Here is a 21,586-nt window from a genome sequence, read left to right as displayed (position 1 = left end):
CGGCGGCGGCGGCTCCCCGGTTGCTGTTGTATCCCGCTATCTCATTGGTTGTCTCGCGAACCTTTCACCTTTTACCCGGCTCTCGCCGCCAATCGCCGCGCGCCTTTCATAGCGCCAGGGCGCGGGGTGAGCGGGCTGCGCAGGGCGGTATTCTCAGAGCGGGCTTGCGTTGCGGGCGTTGGGTACGGGTGGGAGGGGTGGGGGAGGTGCGCCGTTTGCGTAGCGCCGGCAGCGCAGGGGGGAGGGAGGGGGAGGAGGAAGAGGCTGTCCCGGGCCCAGGTGAATGGAGGAACCTGACAGTTGGGAGTGAGGCGGCGGCGGGGAAATGGCGGCGGCACAATGAGGCGCGGTCTGTAGCGGGGGGGGAAGCGCCAGGCCGGATCCCGTCCGAGCAGGTAGGAGATGGCGGTCCGTGAGCTGCGTGGCGGGGCTTAGAGCTCCCCAAGCGGGGCGGGATGGCGGCCGCGGCTCTCGCCCTCTCCGCCTCCCGGCCCCGCCATCGGCCCGGGGGGACCCACAGCGCCCGGGCCCCGCGTGTGGGCGCAGCGGGGCCCCTCGGCTTTGTCTGCCCGGGCCTGCGGGGCTGCGAGCCCTCGGGCCGCCCTCGGCCGCTGGGGCAGCCCCGCCGCGGAGTGGAAGAGGAGTTTCCGCGCTGGAGCGTTAAAGGCGGTGTGAAATACTCTTAGCTCTTGGCTTCCTTTCCGTCCTCCCCCCGTTTAAATTAAGGCAGCGCGTGGAGTCGAAAAGGCATCGTGGCAGCATAATTCAGGCAGAGCTTGTGCTGTGTGATCTCAAGTTGGAAACTAAAAGGTTGAAAAGACAAATATTTCAGCACTGGAGCTTGTTGCTGTGTTGGCAAATCTAAAAAAAAATCCAACCCAAATGTATAGAAAATGGATTGTGATGCTAACATCTGAAAAAAATATATCTTTTGTGTGTTGTCATTAATCAGAAACTAGTGTTTCAAAAAAGTGAACCTGTCTTAGTGGTTCCATTAACTTCAACAGCTAAAAGTCTGGAGGTTGGCACTTCAGATGATGATAAGTTGTGAGTATTTTTGATGTTGAGATTTTAAGCTTCAAGCTATGTGGTAGGCTCAGGTGGTGGGAGTGTGTAGGCTGGGAGGTGGTTACCATTTTTAAAGAAACAAGACCAAATGGAAAATCAGAATTTGCAGATGCTCTTTTTACACTATGTTATGTTAAGTTTTATGCTTTTACTTTTTATAGGCTGTTTTCAATGCTCTGTTGAAGTACAAACTGCAGGTATACATTTAGGAAGTTGTGTGGTGGTTACTCTACAAGTTGATATAGACACAAACCGAAATTTATGTCTATTATGCCACAGTTATTGTCCTAAATCCTTCTTTTAAGACAGTACTCCCCATTGGCTAAGAGAAACGTAAATTGGAAGTTTTCCCTCAGGAAAGGTATGGGAGACATCATGAAATGTAGAATCATGAAGAAAGTAGATAGGGAGATGTTAATTTTTGTTTCCAGTGGTTTTGAAAGATGTTTATATTCTACAGATTCAAAACAGATGAGATACTCCTTTATATCATATATAACTAAAATACCTGGTACAGCAGCGTATTTGGAATGGCGAAAGCTTACAAGGAGGTTGAAACAATTAATTTGTAGGGAAGATCATCAGAGACTATCAAATGTAGGAGTATCTTCTCAGGCTCAGTAGACATCAAGGTGACTGGTCGGTGGAAGGTATTCCTGCTTGTCCTGCTATTATACTCATTTGCACGTTCTCAATTCGTTACTGGTACAGGGAAGCCAACAGGCTACAAAGCTGTTTTGTCTGGCATAATACAATATTAACTTTATTATACAAGTTATGTTTTTCTTTGAGAAATACTTTGGTCTTTTGTAGTCTACAAGAAGGAAAAAACACCCGGAACCTGAAGCTCAAAAACTGTTCTCATGGTTTTTCTGTACTCCATAGATGTTTCTCATTACTTTACAAATTTTTGAAATGGGAAGTTTTCCCATTTTTCAGTGAAGTTAACGGGTTGCACAAGATTATTTTATCACAGCTGATTAGAGTCCAAGTATCACTACTTCACCTGTGTTCTCTTTCAGTGTGAACTGATAAAATGTATAACTGGATGCAAGTTACTGGCAAAGCCAGTACAAAACCATTTGCATCCTTCTCAGAAGGGCACAGAGCTGTTTAATAAGATGAATATGGTAAGCTTGGAGTTTAAATGCTCCGACTTCCTTTTGGATAAGGTGTACAATGTAAGCGAGAGCAAGAGTTTAGAAAGATTTTGTGTAGGATAATACACTTTGGGCATGATGATCATTATAGTAAGTGCTAAGAACACGGACAGAAGTTTTATTTTGGGGTGTGATTTAGTCTATCAGGCAGCAGGTAGAACATCAAAGCATTCTTTGAGATGAGTTGTTCCATTATTCAGTTATTTGCTGTGAGGAAATCCAGTTGTTTTTTCTTCTCAGGTAGGTGGTACAAACTGTGGAGTATCTTGAGCCTGAGAGATTGTTAGCAGAACAGCAGGATGGTTCCTATGCTCTGCTTCCCTCCTGTCCAGTGCTTAGCCATGTAACCACTGACCATCTGTATCCCATCACCTTCATATGTGCAACAGTAATTTCTTCAGACTGTTAGCACAGAAGTTTGTGGTGGGTTTGTGTTGGGTTTGCTTTGTGGTTTTTTTGGGTGTTCCCCTTCTCTCCCCGAAAGTTGCTCCCTTTAAAGAAATTAAAAGTGTAATTGTAATATTGTATATAACAGGAGCCTCTATGTAATTGTGTGCAATGTGCTTTTAGAACACTCTACCCTGAAGGCTGAGAATGACTGGAGCAGAGGCGAAAGCATGATTTTTCTTTACACCACCCAGGCATCTTTCTTCATCCTCTAGCATTTCATGACTTCCATATATCTCATGATAAACTGGAAGAGAAGAACCTTAATATTAGTAAAAACTAGAGATTCATTTTTTTAACTGAACTTACTGCAGTCTTTGGTTGGGATTTGAAGGTTTGGTGTTCAAACTGTGTTGTTCTTTTGGGGGGATGGACAGATGTAGGAATGTCATTAAAATAACGATTCTAGAAGACTTAATCTACAGGACAAAGCAGTGCTTGCTTTTATGTATGCCATGGTATTATATTAGGTGGACTTCTGGTTTTGGAAGTTCTTGTGTGCCTTACCTAGTAATGTCATAATTTTTCCAGTTTGAATGTTGAGCAGTATATCTCATATTCCCTTATTATTTCTGCTTTGTATTGCAGACTGCATTAGTTAAGTAAATTTTCCGTGACATTTGTCACCTTCAAATTCCTGCAGCTTTTGGAGTCATGAAGCAAAGAACTGAAACTAGTATCAAGGAATTTCCTTGTTGGAGGTGTGTTGGCATGTCCTTCTCTGGTGGGAAAAGAGGGAAGGGCAGTATTCTCTAACTTTTCCTTACATACACACTCCTGCATCCAAGAGACTGTAGTACCTCTTGTTGTAGCTTTTACTTACGTGCAATACATCCATGAATCTGTGATCCTAGTTTTGGTTGGCACAGGTGTTACTTTTATCAAGGAAAAGGAATCAAAAGTATACTCTCTTGATCCTTGCTAATACATTGTAGAAAAACTTTGCTTGCTGTGCTTTTTTTCTCTTTATGTCCCTGGCTCAGAATTTACACTGTGTAAGCTGATGTGATCAGTTTCTGTCCATGATTTGCATCTTCTGTTACACTTCCTAAAGGAACAGTTCTTTGGGGTCACCGAATAAGCGTGAATTTTTATCTGAGATCAAGCAGAGGCACTGCTGATTTGAGGGGATGGTTGCTGGAAACAGAGGTGGTCACATTGGGAATACGTTAGCTGGCATTGGGGTTTTGTTGTTTTGTTAGAAATTGCTCATCAATATCTTTGCGTTTTTTCATTTGTACATGAAAAAACACCTGAACCCAAGCCCCTTACTGTTAGGCACTGGAAACTAGGTTTTAATTACTATCTCCTCTTTTGAAATCTGATTCCTGATAAATTGCCAAGCCATGTAGCAGCCTTTTCCTCAGCAGAGATGCTTAATAGGTAGCTGGGTAGTAGTGAAAACCAAATCAGTCTCCTTGAAAACCTAAGAATTCATGATTTTTTCTAAAAACTTTTCTATTGAAAACTAGTTTAGAGTTTTAGACCTGCCCACTTACTGATAGCATAAATTTCCTTTCCTTAGGAAGTGAGGCAAGTACAGCTTGCTTTTTAAAGTTAATTTGTTTGACATGATTGAGATGATTTGGTTGTGCAAGCATGTCTTTGCAATTCGTGTTTCTCATTTGTTTGTAAAGTCTGCTTTGTTTCTGATCTAAATCAAGTTTCTTACAGTTTCTTCCAGCTGTTACTGGTTCTTTATGATGACTTTGACGGTATATTTTCTTGTTCAAGAACAAATGAACAAGGCTTAATGGTCTAAAGGTGAAGTTGCTTCATAGTTGATGGTAAAAACTTCTGGAGGCGATCTAGTGGTTAGGACGTTGTCTAGGATTCAGAACTAACTTTGCTTATTGACTCTCAGTTCAGATATCTTTCTGTTGCCCCCTCCTTTGAGTTTTACTGTCAAGTGCTTAAATGAAAGTCTGTTTTTTATATGGTTATATTCCACCTCTGTACAATAAGACCTTTAGATAAATATCAGCTGACTTATTAATTGTGGCGTTATAAATTCTTAATGTTGATTATATGTGTTCATCTTGAATCAGGTTATTGGTGCCTGAAATCAAACTCAAATATGGCTTTTAGTTAGTCGCTTAAGCTCTTGTGTTTCTGAGCAGACCTGTCTGTCTTGCTATCTTTATGGCCAATGGCTAGTAGGTTCTCCTTTTTGGAAGAGGACATGAAATGAAAGTAAATGTTTACAATACAACAAAAAGCTTCAGCCTTTCATTTTTTTTTTCAGTGACCCACAGTCTTTTGCCATTTTTCCACTGAAGTTAAATGCCTATATTGTCAATTTACTGCGTAAAGTTATTAAGAAGTGATATGAGGTCTGTGAAAATCTTTTTTTGGGAAAAGACGACAAGCCCTCCCCCCCAAGCTGTTGAAGAAAATTTTTAGTTGCTCTTGCTGTCTGACACAGTGCTGTCTCAGTGACCTCCAAGGCTTTAGTAGCCCAGTGACCACGGGAGGTGGACATGACATGAAAAAGTGGGCATGAGAAAGTGCACCACTTCTAATAAATAAATATATAACCTTGAACCTCTGTTTCTGCTGTATGTTCTTTGAGTCCCCAGGAAGATGTATGTGTTCTTAAGTTCTTCTTTTTGCTATTTATGCTTTCCTGTTTCTGTGAGGCAAAATAAGAAGAAAATTTACCCTACCAAAGGAAGAGTTTCTACCAGTGTAGGGAACAGTCAGCATGGATGGCGGAGGCTAAGAGGAAAGTGACAGAAGTATGTTGCTAAGAGCCATGGGTTTATCCTTCTCCCTCTCTCAATATTTATATGTTTGTAAGCAAGGTCTGCGTTTTCTGTTAGCTTATGCAAATTAAAATCCCATGGGCCACCTTATAATTTTTTACTACTTGTAAAAAAAATGGGAGGAGAAAGTTTTTCTTCATTGTTTCCAAAGAATATTGAACTCTGTGAGCATCTGCCTCCTGAGTGTTTTGACGCTAAAGAAGCTGTAGAGCAAACTGTAACTGATAGGGCAAGAAAAAGCTGTATACTTTCAAAGATTCTAGATAAAATTAAGAAATCTATACCCAGGTATTCAGGTCCAAGGGTTTATATGCTGAATGAATCAGTTGATTAATTTACTGTATAATTAGAAATGCTTTAGTACAGTCTTCCTCTGAAGAAGTGTGACTATGCCATGTACTGAGGAATTTATCCTGGGGTTTGAGAGGAAAGAATTTGAGCTGCAAAAGATGAGAAAACTCTGGAGGAGAAGGTGTAGGTTTTGTGAAGGTAATGGACAATGTAGTTTTGTGGTTTTATTATACCTTGAAGTAGTTCATTGAAAAAGGACTGTGAGAATGCCGAAAACATTTATAGTTCCATGGGTCTTTGAAAGACATACAGTCAACTTTGAGGAGATAAGTAATTTTCCCTGTGGTAATCTTCGTATAGTTAATGCTCTGCTATGTAGAAGCTGAGAAGTGAAACACCTGCCTTGACAACCTGGGTTGTCAGGAAAATGATCTTCTCAAGACTATGAGTTACCTAAACTGAAAGGAAGGTGAGTTTTCAGTGAAAAAGTGACTTGTGAAAATTGTCTGCTGACTATTTATTATCTCAATGGATGAGGGTCTACAAGGAATTACTGGATGATTTTAGGGCATGTGGTGCCTGGCATAATGATGAAACGGGTGCTGATTTCTGGCAAGCTTTTCTGGTAGCTTGCCAGTAATGCTGCTAATGTATACATTGAATGCCAGCCATTAAGAGTTGTTTAAGTCTTTTATTGATTCATCCTGTTATTACTGTCTGCTGCCACAAGGCGTTTCCTTTTGCTGCAATCAGTTTCAGACCAGACAGCAGGAAGTTTTGTTTCTTGAATTTTTAGGTTCCTTGTCACTAGTGTAAAACAGTTCCACAACAGTTGGCAATAGGGAAGCGAAGCTGGTGTTTGTTTTTGAGTGGCAGTCAAAAACCTGTTGAATCTAATTTGCTCGTTTTTTGTAATGTAGGCGATCTAGTGGCTGTCACAATGGATGACAACTGTGTCCTCATGCCAGCTTTAATACTCGCCTCATCCCCATCAACTACTTAATTCAGCATGCTGAACCAGCAGAAAATTTGCTTAGGTCAAGAGAAAAATCACTTAGTTACTGTGCTGAACCGTTTCTTTCCCAAAGAGTCATACAAGTGTCAAAGCTGTTCAGGGGAGGGAAGGAGCAGCGAGAGCGGACATCTAGCGCTAGGTTGCCATGGGATTGGATCTGCAGTCTTGTGAAATCTAATCTCGAAGTATACTTAAGATTGTCTTATTTACTGTAAGAATATTGACTTCTTATCTATTAACTAATTGTTTCGTATTTTTCTGAACCTTCAACTTTCTTACTTATTGTTAATAGCTCCTGTTTTTATTACAGTAATCTTGTGTACAGTAATCCTGTTATAAGTCCAGGCTATGAACCAAATTGGGGAGGGAAGCCTATGGTGTGTTAGGAAAATGGAAGAAAAATTCCATTAGATTTAACTACATTTCTTTAGTGAGTAGTGTTCTGAGGCTTTAACAACTTTTTAACAAAGATGACAGCTATTAGAAAGTGCAGTGATTGAGATGGAACACTTAGGCTTTAGCAATTAGCTTGGGCAGTTCAGATCCAAAGATATGCCTAGTTTAAAAACCTCTAATTTTTACCTAGTGGTAATTTGTAGTCACAACTCCATAATTAAAGAGCTGTGCAAGAAACTGCTTTAAATTTTAGGACATATTTTCCATTTTTCCTCAAGTGCAGTAATTATGTATTCTAAGATGGCAATATAATCAAATAAAAATCAAAGCCTAATAACCTAAAAAATGAATGTTTTCCTCTATGCAGTTTTTCTTTTCTTCTGAAAGTGATAGAGTGGGTTTTTTGGTAATTGTGTGTTCAAGTTTGCAGGCCTACTGTGATTGGTTTTGAAAGCTCTTAAAAGCGAAGTGGTTAGGCTTCCATGAGGGAGAGGCAAATCGTTGTCCTGATTAAAAAAACGCCAAACGACAACCACCTCCCAAAGGCCTGAAAAACTACACAGAAATAAAACTCAACCCAAATCCAAACAAGCAACTCCCTAGTTTGTTTACCTCCAACATAGTACAGATTTGTAATCCTTAATTTGAAATCAAAGCCTTAGGACCCTGTGCTATCCACAGAAGAGGCCTTTAAATTACTGTGTTGGAAGTTCAAAAGCGAGAAGTTGGACTAGTTGAGAGAAGCAAGTCACCTTGGTAAATCAGGAAAACTTCCCGATTTTTCTTTTTTCCCTAGCTTGAGTGAGGTTTTCTCCTCACCCCATAAATTTGCTTTCAGAGGAGAACTGAGGGTGGGGTTAAGCTATGCAAATTTTCCAGACCATTGTTTTTTTCCAATAGACTAAGCTTGGTTTTATGGTGAAAATTGACTGTGTTTTTTTGTTAAAACATGTAATCGAATGGTAGTAGTATGGTTAAGAAACATTAAATCTTTGAGCAAGAGTATCCAAAATGTAAACAATATGCCTTTCAGTGTTAGGAGTTCAGCACTTAAAGTGTGGGCTAAATTTTTGTATCTCATTGGGTTTGTGGGATAAAAAATATTTACAAGTTTTAATTTATAGGTATACTTCTTAAGAATACTTACTTACTTAAGAATATCAATTGTATGATTTTCATATGAAATAGTAACCAGTACTTAATGCAGAATTATTTGTAAATGATGCTATGATGGTCTCTAGAGGATTAATTAAAAAGACAAAAGCAGAAAAATTTAACAGAATATTCATATTCTTTAAAAGTTTGCATTCTAATTAGGGGATATGTGATCATGGAGGCACCACTCAAAAGAGTAAATCCTTTTTCCTGTTAGGCATCTGAGATGCATAGGCTGTATCTTGGGCTGTAGTTTGATGTGCATTTTAGATGGAATTTCTGCCTTTAAGGAAAATATTTGTGTGTCCACAGCTAGTGGAATTTATTGTGAAGCTTTATTGATCCAAATGTTTCTGAAGTTGCATGGTGGAGTCGATTAAGGAGCCCAATTAATCTAATAAAAGTTTTATTCTGTGTAATTCTTTGTTCTGTTATGTTTTGTTTCTAGAGGTGGTTACAGATTACCTGAAAACAGTTGTGCTAGCATAAGAGGGGGTTGGAGACAACTTGTTGGTTGAAAAGTTATGTTCTTGTATGCATAGCAGTGCCATGTTAAATGTGTGTTAAGCTGTGATCTAGGAGCCTTATTGTCCAGCGTTTTGTCTTGCTGCTGTGTGAAAATGAAAGAAAAGTGACAAAATACAAAGTGAATTTCCTGTATCTTGTCTACTCCAGAGGTATCATATTTATTCTGTGATTATTTTATAAAAGCTTGCACAACCAGACAGATTTTTGAGCATACATGAGAGAGCTAAAATGAAATACCAATCTCGTGAATTTATGGTATGTTAAACAGCTGCATATGCTCTTTGTTTAATCCTACTAGAAAAGGAATAAGGTCACTCTTCTCAGTGACAGCTTGCCTGTAAGTACTTAACGCGCTTTTCCTTTTTAAATGAACTTCATTGCCTTAGTTCATTAGTCTCAGTTCCTCTAAGCTCTTGTCTGTGCAGTGAAGTCAAAGTTTTGAAAATAATATACCTTTAAAATTTCATTTTGAAACTATTCTTATATTGGAAATCTTAAATTTCTAGACTTATAGCCTGAGGTTTTGGTTTGGGGTTGTGTTTTTTTCACCAGTTAGTTTTAGTATGTGTTTGAAAGATACTGAAGTAGCTTGAATTTTAAGTTGAGTATAACCATTTTCAAATGAGAAAAAGAAAGTTTGAGTGTCAAAATTGTGCCCTACCTTCAGTAAGTATCTGTCTATTCAGTCCTTGAAATGGCAGGAACTAACTTCGCGTTTTTTCCAAAGAGTACCACTTTCTATTTGTGTTGTGCCAGAATGGTGTTTTAACTAATGTGTTAACTAGAGAGAAGATAGACAATCCCTCTTGTTAGGGTTGAGAAAGCAGTCCTGAGGAAGAAGTGGAGTGTCTTTCAAATCTCCACCAAAAGTTAGGCGTGTAATCTGCTTAAATCATTCTGAAAGTCATACCAATCCATTATCTGCCTCTTTAGGCATCTTAGAGCATCTGTTTATGCCTACTCAACTAAGTCAGCTCATTAACTATAGCCGGTAAAAGCATGATTAGTCAAAGAAATTGAAAGCCAGGGGTATTTACATATTTACTTTGCATAATATAAAGTTTATTTATTATAACTTTAAAATATATTTGCATTGAGCTGTAAGTTATTTCCAAACACATTGTTATGCATAATAGGCATGGGGGAAATTGTTCTACATAATGGAATATACCAATTAATAAGTTGAATTATATAATTGAATAAGTTGAATTATATAATTACTTGAATGTTAGCAATGCTGTGACACTACACTGCTAATTAATCAGATACCTGTATTTCATAGTTGCAAGTCAAATTAAATAATATCAATATGGAAGCACTTGTTTCTAAGGAAGACTACAAAACCAAAATTGGCTTCTAACTGCTAGAATGCTCAGTTATATGAGAAACCTTATATCTAAGGTTTCTCTAAGGTTTCTCAATATGAATTAAGATTAAATTGAGGGGTGTTAATGCCTTCAATTTAATCAAACTTTCTGTATTGGCATGTTATGGAGGAGTAATTTACTTTAGAATGCTTGATTATTGTCCTGCTTTTAAACATAATTATTTGCTATCTTAAGACACAGTAAAGTTGTTTGTTTTAGGCAGAAGTTTCTCTGCTTTTCCAGGACTTTTGTTGCTTTCTTGTTTTCTTGGTTTGCTTATAGAAACTTGTTTCTTTCCTTTTAGTCCCTAGTAGCTAGATTGTTTTCTTTGTCATTTAAACGCTGGCCATTATTCTTGTGATCCTACCTAAACGATTACATATTCACTACAGCTACTCTGCTCCCCATCCTCTTCTGTGCTACTTCGTGGATGCCTTCAGAGGGTCTGGATTTGATTGACCTTTGGAGAAATACATATTCAGTCAATCTGGCCTGTTAGTACTAATCATCTGCGGGGTACTGCGAAGATAAGTCATAGAATAGTTTGTGTTGGAAGGGACCTTAAAGATCATCTAGTTCCAACCCCCCTGCCACTGGTAGGGACATCCCACTAGATCAGGCTGCCCAAGGTCCCATCCAACCTGGCCTGAGACTAATGAACTAAAGCAATGAAGTTCTTTTAGAAAGGGAAAGTACGGTAAGTACTACAGGGCAAGAAAGTACTCCTAATCCAGTACTCAGTCACTAAGGGAAGGTATTGAAGTATTTGCAGAGCTGCCCACAAAGAGGTGCCAAGGAATGTTGTGCAATGTGTATACCCTGGAAAGAGGTATAATATGTCATACACTGGATTTTTTCAAATTAACCCAGATTGGAAGAATGGTGTGGTGATTATTCCAAAAGATCATGTGTGAATCTCTGCTTTTGCAGATTCAAAATGGTGATAGTCCAGGCTGATGCAGCTGTCAGGCAAACCTCATAGAATTTGGCTGCGTTTTTTCTGAAAGCTCAAAACTAATGAAATAGTGAAACATTTCAGGGTTTCTGCTGATGATTGATTGATGTTGGATTTTTAATGTTGCTGCCATCAAGTAACCTATAAAATGTCTGCTATTATACTTCCGGTACAGGCATACTTCTGACATTAGGCATAATAGTAGGTGGTTTGATAACTTCTGTGCAAACTACAACTGCTGTGGTAAAAATAAGATAGAATTCTTTATTTTGCTTCATATTTCCTATATTTTGACACTCCTATTATTCAAAAACCAGTGCTGTGGAGCTGGTAATTCTAGTAAAGCAAAATCATTAGTGATATTTTTAGAAAAGAGGCTTTACTGAAACTAGTATATTTTTGTTCTGTTCTGAAAATGCAGTTTGCAACTGATTGAATCACACCTTTAGGCATTCTCACATATTCCAAAAAGAAATTGGTAGGTTATGGAAATGTTTTACCTGTGATTCAGCTTTCTTCAGTGAATTGAAAGAAGCAATTTGTTTTGAGGTCGGTTCCACTCACACCCTCACCCCCTGCTCCCCTTGTTATCTCTCCAGAGATTAGATTCTATGGTGTCTGAGCAGATTTGAATGTCTTCTGAATTTGGGAGCAAAAATAAGTCACTTTATACTACCTGTTTTTGTGAACTTAGTATTGACTTCATCCCACCTTCACATGAAGGAAAATTCCAGTAGTATGCCCACAAATTTTTGCAGGGAAAGAACATGTGCAGATGTGTAACTGGTGAGAAACCTTTTTTAGAAACACTGATTAAAACCTACAAAACCCAAAATGTACTGGTGTAAATAATATGCTAACCAATACATAATGTAATATTTCCATATTATAAGATTGCATTAGGATGAGTTTGATGCACTGTTAATAATAAATATGTTCTTTTTTAAAAATAAGCCAATTGTTTGTACACTGTTTCTTGGGTGATACATAAATTGGTATCATGGCCAACTTTTTGAATTCTCATTTGAGACTTGGTAGAAATTCTAGAGGGTGACTTAAACCCCAAATATCTGCAGGTCTCACATCACACAATTAATGACTTCATGGAAAGCCTTTTGTGATGGAAGACTCAGTAATTTTGGCACAGAGATAACAGAAAACTATCAAAACACCGATGTTCTGGGGCATTTCACTTTTTGCAGTGTGGAGAGAAAGGATTTATGTTTATGTATATATGGGATTGAAATCCCCACATGGGGTTGCTTTCAGAGGGCAGCTGCTGCTTTTACTTATAAGCAAGAATAATTAGTGTTTCAGAACTGTTGCCTCACAATTTACCCCAAGATTGGGCAAGAGAGAAATCCTTGCCCTAATGTCTGCTTAATTGCCTTCCTGTTGAACATAATCTTTAAATAAACTAGATCCCAAGTAAATAATTTGGTACCCAAGTAAAAGACCAAATCATAAATAATTTCACAGATACGGTAAACTACCCCTTCTTGAGATATTGATATAATACTAGTACAGTTACCTACATAAATTAGGATCTGTAAACTTAATTGTGATTTTTCTGTGGGTTAGTTTTCAAGCAGGAGCTTGGAAAAAAATTAATGAACTATTACATGGAATAATTTAATTCCAGTTGCTGTTAAATCTATTAAATGTGTTTCATAGTGTTCATACAGCTCAGATTTTTTACTGAGATGAGTCCTGAATGTAACCTTTTTTCCTGGACTTTCATGGAGAAGACTTAATTCATTGGATGCTAAGAGTATTTTGTTTCGGAGTTAATCTGAAGTGGTAGGGAGTTTTGTACTGTTTGCTAACTAACTTTATTGTATGTACCATAATAAGCCAAAGATAAATATTTGAACTATAAGGTTGCTGGAATAATACATGGAAGAGAAAGATGAGTTCTGTTTAGTCACCCCTGCACACCCCCTCCTCCCCAGCATCTGTGACCAGCCGTAATTACAGAGACAGGATACCAGCCCAGATGGACTTGTTTCCTCCCAGACACAGTGGTAGTTCTTACTTTACCCCTCTGATGCTGCACAACTTTGATTCACGCTGGAATTAATTTTTACTTGTGTTAAATTAATTCACTTCACAGCTCTATTGTGAGTTTAAGTGCAGTTGCATAGATTGTGCAAGATAATTTGCAAGTTGTTAACAGTTTGAATAATGGTTTAATTAAATATTAACATCGTTTTGGGATGAAGGGAATAGTTTGATTTCAAATTGTAAATGATGTTGATGAGCAGGAATGTTGATAGCCTGTGTTTCAGATTCAGCTGTTGCCTGTAGCATGCAAATAGGTCTTCTAAAATTTCAATCTTTTTTCTGTCCATCATTTTTTAGCAGCAATAACTAGGTATCATATTAACATGATTATTTTCAAATACTGAATTACAAACCCAGAAAATAAAAGTAAAACCTGTTGATATATTTATCTGTTTACTCTGACCTGTTTGGATTTTGTATCTTGGGTTTTGGCTGACTGGCAAATAGCTGAGAGACTTGAAGATGTTGGCTGAGATTTGCAGAAGTAACTAGTGGTCACTTCCGGGTTCCTAGAGCACTGGAGATCTCCAGAGGCAACTGGTGTCGCTTCTTGGATGCTTCTCTTGATGTCTTTATAGGAGCTGATTTTTATTTTTTTTTTTTAATTGCAACTGCGTTATCCTTTGAGTATTTGATGGTTTTGTGATGTGTCTAGTTGGGCACTCCAAATGGCTGATTAGTTATCTTGGAACTCTCACCCTCTGTCTTCGGGTGAAATATGTGAATGTTGAACTCTTAATAGAAACTTCCTTTTTTAAAAAAAAAAAAAAAATTGTTGCTTTTCAATAGAAAACATTCTAGAAGTCTAATTTTCGGCAATGACAATGTAATTATTTTATCTTTTTGTCTCTTTTGCTTTCTTTCAACAAGATTCCTACTCACTGTAAAATGAGATATGTATAATTTTTTTTAATGTGGTAAAAAAAAATCGTATCAGATTGGGCTCCAATGTTATAGTTAACATAACCAATCCCTCCAGCACGAATTATTCGCTGTAGTAGCCCCTAGCTGTGTCCATTGTCTGGGTGGGATCCTTCGCAAGCTGCAGATGCCTTTGGCCTGCTGACGGGAAGAATTGGCCGTCTACCGCTACTAGGCTTTTGTCTAAGAGGGTGCACCAACACCATTTAGATGCTAATGTGATATAAGCTCACTGTTTTTTACTAGAACTTGACTGCATCTCAGGAATGTGGCCTGTCTGGTTTTATGTTGTTTTCAGCCTTAAAAGAGCCTTGTGTAATTGATGTCTGCCAATCGATTAAAGCTGCACTCTTCTGGCTTAGTGCTTTGATGTGCCAAAGGAAATTGTTGGGGTTGGTGGAGAACTAAATACCCTTTTTTTTTTTGGTTCTCCCAGATCGTAACTGCTGATCTGTAGAACCTTATTTTTTCTGTTCATGTTTGTTACGTGGTGGAGTAACTAAATGCTATATTATCCCTTTATGCATTTCTTACAAATGTGGAGTATATTTCTGTATTTTTACTGGAGATGTGACAGTTTTCTCTTAGGCTATTTTCTGATTCAATGGAATATTTTCTGGCTTATGTGTTAGAGGCAGTGAATAAATGAATAATCTAGACATATCGGGAACGTGTTATAATAAATTTATGTTCTGGTTGCTGCATCTTACCAGCAGTTTGCTGTATTCTGTGCAGAGCAAAAAGATGTGTATATGGTACAAATGAATTTAAGAAGTAGCCTTGGGAATAAATTTTTTGTAGGTCTGTTTTGTACGTGAATGCAGTGCTCATCAGATTTTCTGTGTTGCACTTCCTACATATTCTTGTTGTAAACAAAGCAGTAACTGTTTATATTGTTTTCTCAAAGTATCTTTAAGGTATTTTTTAAAATGTGTTGAATGATAAGTTTCTTCAATATTTCATTACTGTATTAGGTGAAACATGCGTGGAGGGAGCAAAGCTGTAAATCTAGTTGGACTCAGCTAGCAATTACTTTAGCAGATAAAACAAAATATGCAAATATCTCCTGAGGACTCTAAGGCAGATCTTTCAGACACTGACTGTCTGTATCCGTAGCCAAAAAGAGACAGATGATAATTAGATTTTGAAGGACCATGTGCTGTTGCTACAGAGCTAAATATTAAAATGCATGAAAGCAGACTACCACATGGCACAATTGATTTTTATGGCAGTTCATGTTAAAATGCTCTCTTTTTATATTGCCTTTTAGGTTACCTAGGGTGAAACAAAATTACAGGCTTGGAGACTCTGGAAAAGCTCAGCATCAGCATTTGAGGTAAAAATGAACATACTGAAGTAATCTTGGGAGTGTCCTTGTTAACTTTATGGAACTGATTGGAGTAGAAATTTTCATCAAGGTCCATTTTGCATTTAAGTTTTCAGTACTGATTTAAAAAAAATTTACTTCAGAATCTTTTTTTAGGTTTGGGGAGACATATTTCAGGTGTATGTATTGTGTAAATTGTCTGGTTTAGAGCTTTGAAAACATTGTAGATCTGCTTAGTGCAGTATCTTTGTTGCAAGTTCTAGTTTTATAGAATGATTAATATAGCTATGAAATTCTGTGTTATTAATGACTTTCCTAATTCTGCTTGTGTAGCTGAATGTATTTTTATTCGAATCACCATCTCAATAGTGCAATATTTTTACTTTTATTATAAAGCATGTGTTAATGTACTTAAGTGGTTGTTGCTTTATTGTGAGTATACTGTATTATTTGTGGCTTCAAATAGTAAGTTTCAGTTCTGATTTTTTTTTTACATTTAACTTGTGAAATGAAAATACTTCTGCGTGAAAAAGTGGTACAATTATACAGAACACAGTAAAATTATGTAAAGCATACTACAATATAGAATATAGTCTATTATACTACTACTGTATTTCTCACATGAACCAATTATTGACGTTGATCATTGTAACCTTTTAAGCAGGAGTAGGGAAGTACACTTTACTTGAACATTTAAACTACCAAAGATTAGCTTTTAAATAACTCTTAAATTTTTGCTTCTAATAATAAATTAAAATAATTCATCTTCAGGATAGACTTTAGTTCAGTTTCTGAATTTTAGTTATAGTGTAGGGTTGATGCATTTAAAGCTTTATAAGCAACTGCATTAACTATGTTGTTGTAGTTCCCTTTTCAAACCATTTTTATAGTTCATTGTTGTTGTTTTTAAGAGCTGAAGCTTGCAAATTATGTGATTAATCTACAAGCTGATATCATGATGTCAAGATGCAGTTTGGGAAGCATAAACTCAGAGACTGCGGAAATTAAAACGGTAAGACTATACTTTGTAGTATGGAAGAAGCAGGTTTTTGTGTATTACTTCACCATATTATCCTATTCTGTATTTAAAGCTTCTTCAGGAACATGGAGTGAAGTAACTTTCTGTGTAAGGTTCTAGAAATTTACTCTGAATTTCTTTGGAAAGAATAATAAAATTTCTTTTTATTTTATCCATAGAGGGTTAAATGCAGCAACGGCATAGATTAAAAAAACAAAATTGTTGTTATGAACACGTGCTTTGATATTTCTTATGAAGCTGGAGATTAGAAACTGTTCATTTTTTAAAAGGGGTTGTGTGTGTGTTTAAATATTTCTTGTGGATTTTATATTCAAATGTGGTTGTGTTGGTGGAATGCAGTCAGTTTTTTTAAAAAAAAAAGTGGGAAGAGGGGAGATATGAATGGTTGGAATTGGAATTGAATTTACATGTTTTTTCAAATAGAAGATATAAAGTAAATGGTGGGGAGGGTAAACAGCAGGTAAGTCGTCAAGGCTTTAGTTTCAATAGCATGCTTCAGTTTGAACTACGAGTCCAGCAAAAACAAGAGGAGAGGCTGTGCAATTAAAACTGTGTAGAAGAAAAATTGGTATGTAGTTTGATAACATAATGAAAACAGAAGCTGAACTTTTTTCACTGGTCATCACCTTGCCTTGCATCTTAAGTGTCATATGCTTCATGTTTTATCATGTTTTGTCCTGTGTGTTAAGGAGGTCTTAAAAGAAGAGGAATCTGCTTAGCATCAGTTCTGCACCACTGATTAAGCAACTACCCAGTTAGGACTGTCTGGCAGGGCTTTATACACATTGTTTTAAAAAGTGAAACAGTTTGTTCCAGAATCTGGCTACATGTCTGTATTTGTTAAAGGAGAAACATTCCTTTTTCTAACCTTTTATTCTGAATGCCTCAAATACTGGTGCCACTATAGATATGCTAGAAAACTGGGTTTTGTTTTGACATTGTATTTCTGTAGTGGTAAATGTTCTACAGCACATATATGTTATGCTGATTATATAGTGGTATAATCCTTTTGCTTTAGAGACTGCTACAATGTACTCCAGCACAACTTTTAAGTGATCTGTGTGGTGTGGACTTTGACAGAGCTAGAATAATTGCAACAGCAAGTGTCTGTTAGGCTTTTGCCTCAAATCCAGATTTGGTCGCGCTGGTGACTGAACACTTGATGAAGGACTTAAAGAGGTGGTGTGTTTTTCTGAGTCCGTTAAGTGTCACGTTGTACTCCATTTCACTCCTATATAATAGATATTTAGGAGGAATCTGCCAGAAATTCCAGCTTTAACTATACTGTATTGCCTGTAGAAATGTTTCAGAAGCAGTTTATTCAAATGCAGAGCCTTGGTGTAATCGTCATTTAATAAGCTCTTTAATGAAACTTTTCTGAACCACAGAAAGCAGTCCTTGCTGCTTTGGTATGTCTTGGTATGCTATTAGAAGTCAACATTCTGTTTGTGCTGTTAGACTGGTTCTGTATCAGAAAAAAAAAAACATTAAAAATTCTTCCAGTTCAAGATGAACATTCACAATCAATATGATTATGCCAGGGAAGCTGGGTCATATAGGAATGGTTACAGTTGAGCTTTGTAAGCATTTATGCGTTCTGTTTGTCCTTTTTGAAAGGGAACAGATCTTAAATAAGGGTTCCCCCCCCTTTAATCATATTGACTAATTGTAAGAATTGCTGTTAGGCAGTGTATGCGGTGAAGTTCATTGAAGGAAAACAGATAAGGGGTATCTTGTACAGCTGTATTGTATTTTAAAGGTATCATCATATATAAAATTTCTGCTTCATCTTATTGAATAATATTGTCAATGTTTCCTTACTTTAGACCTGGGCTGAATTACGTCACTTAGAAACTTTGAATTTTGAGTTGGGAGCAGAAATCTCGCTGCTTAAAGTATCTTAAATATTGGCTGCTAAATGAAGGAGGAGAAAAAACCTTTTGCCATGAAAATTAAACTTTTTGACTTGTTTCTGAGATGCTTGAGTTTTGGACTATTTTTTTGTTTGTTTGTTTTAAGTCTAAGATATCTGAAATTATAGGAGTAATATTCACAAAATATGCTGTTGTGATGCTTTCAGACTATCACAGGAAAAGTCAAATCCTTTTAAAAAGTATCTTTTTAAAAGCATGTTTAGAAACCAGACAATGTAGCAATCTTGTGTGTTGACATTCACTTGGGCAAAACCAATTTTTGGCACTGAATGCTTATAGTGTAAGTAGAAGTCACTTCACTGCAGTGTTCTGCAGTAGTTGGTGTGGAACGTCCTCAGTGAATATTTTATGTTTTGTAAATTAACACATTAATTTTCTACACCATATTTTATATTTGTAATATTGTACAGTTTTCTTATTATTGGTTCCTCTGTTACTCAAGTAAGAATTTTCTGTGTTAGATCTCTCAGCAAGTAAATGTTTCATGTAACATTCAGACGTAAAATTTAGTATAAAGAATGTGATATTTGGACTCGTTAATTGTCTGTATAAGAGAATATTCAAGAAACAAGATTCCATTTTATTTTTTTTTAATATTGTGCTTTATTTACTTTTGGAGTAAGTGGAATTTTTTTTCCTCCCTCTTTTTTTTGTAACTTTTTTTGGCTCATGCTGAGAATGTTTTTAGAGAATAAATTAGACATTCCTGAGCAAGGAAAAAAAACCTACAGCGTTAGAAGTTTTTGTATCGCAAGGACTATATCAGTTACAAATTTACAAGTCAGTGTTAGAGAAGAAAGCAGATGAGATGCATTGTATATGGCAGTAATATTTTTTGTTGTTGTTAATAGGAATAGTTGTAGTTTTGCATTAACTTGGTATGAATGTAGCACGTACTAAGCGTGCAAACAGTGATACAGACTTTAAAAGATGCGTCCCCAGGGCTCTAGTCTCTTCTGTTTACTTCAAAGTGTCATTCCATAAATGTTTTTAATAGTCCTTGGAACAGGAAGAGATCCAGAATGTCTTATTCCGGAGGACTGCCTGACTTGGTTTGGCTTGTATTCTGTAATGCAGGAAACCTTGGTTTTGTTTTTTTCTTTTGTTTGCCAAGAGATATAGTCCTGTGACTGAAAAACCTACACTGCAGTTTCAGAATTATTGTAGATTTGAAGAAACTGTTATTAAATGTTGTTGGCGGTTCATGCCCAAACTCATGCCCTTCTGAAATAAAGTTCTTTAAATGGTGGAACAAGGGGTGAGTTTTAGGTAGGCAGTTTATGGTTTAGTGGTGGATGGGTATGGTTGGACTTGGTCTCAAAGGTCTTATCCAACCAAACGTTTCTATGATTCACTGTTCACATAAATGTTCATTAAAGTAAGGACATCCAGTTGTGGATTTTGTTCTTAAAACTCAAGATTGATGGCCGTAAAACTGGACCTTTCAATATTGTTTTAGTAGAAAAGATAAGCTTGGGCACTGCACTGCTTTGTCTAGCTTCTGTAACCTAGCCTAAAGCCACAGGAAGTAAGACTTATTTCCTGTGTTTCTTTCCCCATATTCAGCCTCAGGAAGTTCTTACAGCTTCTTGTTTTGTCAATTTTCAAAATAATGCAGTGGATAAAGGTGCAGCATCTCAACAGGTATCACTGTTATTCAGAGTGGCTGAGCAGGACTAGTTTGGGGTTTTTTTTTTCCTGTTTCTCTACTAGCTAGTTCCAGTTAGCTAAGTTTAGTTGAATTCTGTCCATAAATTCTGAACACTTGTACATACACCTCAAATGTTTTCTATTTAAAACCTGTTTTTCAAATAGATGTGGTTTTTTTTCTTTCTTATTTGTTTTTTTTATTGAAGAACTTGATATTTTTTCCTTGCTGTCAAAATAGAGACTTAGAGTGATACAATTGCTTCATTATTCTGGCTTACTCCCTTAATAACATTGACATTGATCTTGTCAGATCTTGTGTATTTCCAATACAAATAATGCCAGTGAAGGCCAGAACTAGCAAAATAGCACAGCAGGAAGTAGCATTGATGGTTTAGGGAGGAGAGGTACATCTTTTTACCTGAATTAGCATACGATTGGACAGGATTTAAGCTATTTCAACTGTGTTCTGCCTAATGCAAATGGAACTCTGTTATTTTGCTAGTTATTCATGCAGTTTGTCACAACTAAATTATGCCTTGGTTTTTTTTTTTTTTGGTCAGATGGCAGGGTAAAAATGGTGTGGTTAGCAGTAGCAGGCAACATTTTGCTTGTGCTTACTTTTCAATTTTCGAATGTGCGTGAGTGTCTTCCTTTGCACTTCAGAGGTTTTTCTGAGAATGGCTTTTGATCTCAGACGTTTAGGCTTTAGGGCAGGTCTTTCATCAAGGTAAACAGAAACCAAAATTGCAATTTAGTCTGTATTTTGTTTCACAGCTCTTCCAGATCAAGCTGGAACCATACATAAGTAGGCATAAAAATGCTCTTGCTTCTTGCAGTGGAGTGGTTGACCTAGTATCACTGTCATGAAGCATGTAGCAAAGGACGTATGTATGTGTCATGGTTTAGCCCCAGCCTGGCCAATTTCAGCAGCTAAAACCATGCAGCTGGACTCCCAGTCCTCCATGTGCCCCCACTGTAAAGGGGAAAGGAAAATGAGAGTAAAAAGATTCATGGGTTGGAAATAAAAACTACAGTTTTAATGAAATGATAATAATAATGATGATAAAAATAATTAGAAAGTAGTAAATGTATGAAATATATGAGATTGCACATCCACCCCTCGATGACTATATGTCATCACAAATACTGTAGAGCAGGCATGAGGGGATGGGTCAGCGGCTAGGAATGAGATGGACTTGGGAACTGGATGCAGCAACATATGGATCCGGGATCTGGAGCAACCAGGCAGATGAAGTCCTCGCTGGACATCAGCAACTGCAGAAGAGACACCTTCGTGATCTCTCAGTTTTATACAGAGCATGATGTATATGGAGTGGAATATTCTGGTCAGTTTGGAGTCGCTTGTCCTGTCTGCCCCTGCCCTGCAGGTGCATCCCTTTTTTGCCAGCTTTGAGGATTGCTTTGTTCTCCATAGGAATAAGTATTAGCACTGGCCTTTCTGCATACCAATGCCATGTGCTATCACTTCTAGAGAGAAACTGCT

General features: G+C 37.3%; 1 protein-coding gene across 5 annotated transcripts in view; it reads left to right on the top strand.

The window, feature by feature from the left end:
* Positions 1–256: 256 nt before the first annotated feature.
* The window catches only part of DICER1 (dicer 1, ribonuclease III), a 62,311-nt gene continuing 40,981 nt past the window's right edge, over positions 257–21,586 (top strand). For 4 of the 5 annotated variants that reach the window (XM_054068024.1, XM_054068026.1, XM_054068027.1 and 1 more), the window contains exons 1-3: positions 257–395; positions 15,403–15,468; positions 16,371–16,471. The gene's annotated coding sequence lies outside the window, so the exon portion shown is untranslated. Of the gene's footprint in view, positions 396–1,582; positions 3,377–15,402; positions 15,469–16,370; positions 16,472–21,586 lie in introns of those variants that run through there. The other variant, XM_054068025.1, reaches the window with a different exon arrangement.

This window comes from Cuculus canorus, chromosome 5 (genome assembly GCF_017976375.1).
Source record: "Cuculus canorus isolate bCucCan1 chromosome 5, bCucCan1.pri, whole genome shotgun sequence".
Classification (NCBI taxonomy): Eukaryota; Metazoa; Chordata; class Aves; order Cuculiformes; family Cuculidae; genus Cuculus; species Cuculus canorus.
The sequence above is the reverse complement of the archived record's forward strand: the minus strand, read 5'-3'. Positions and strand labels throughout refer to the sequence as shown.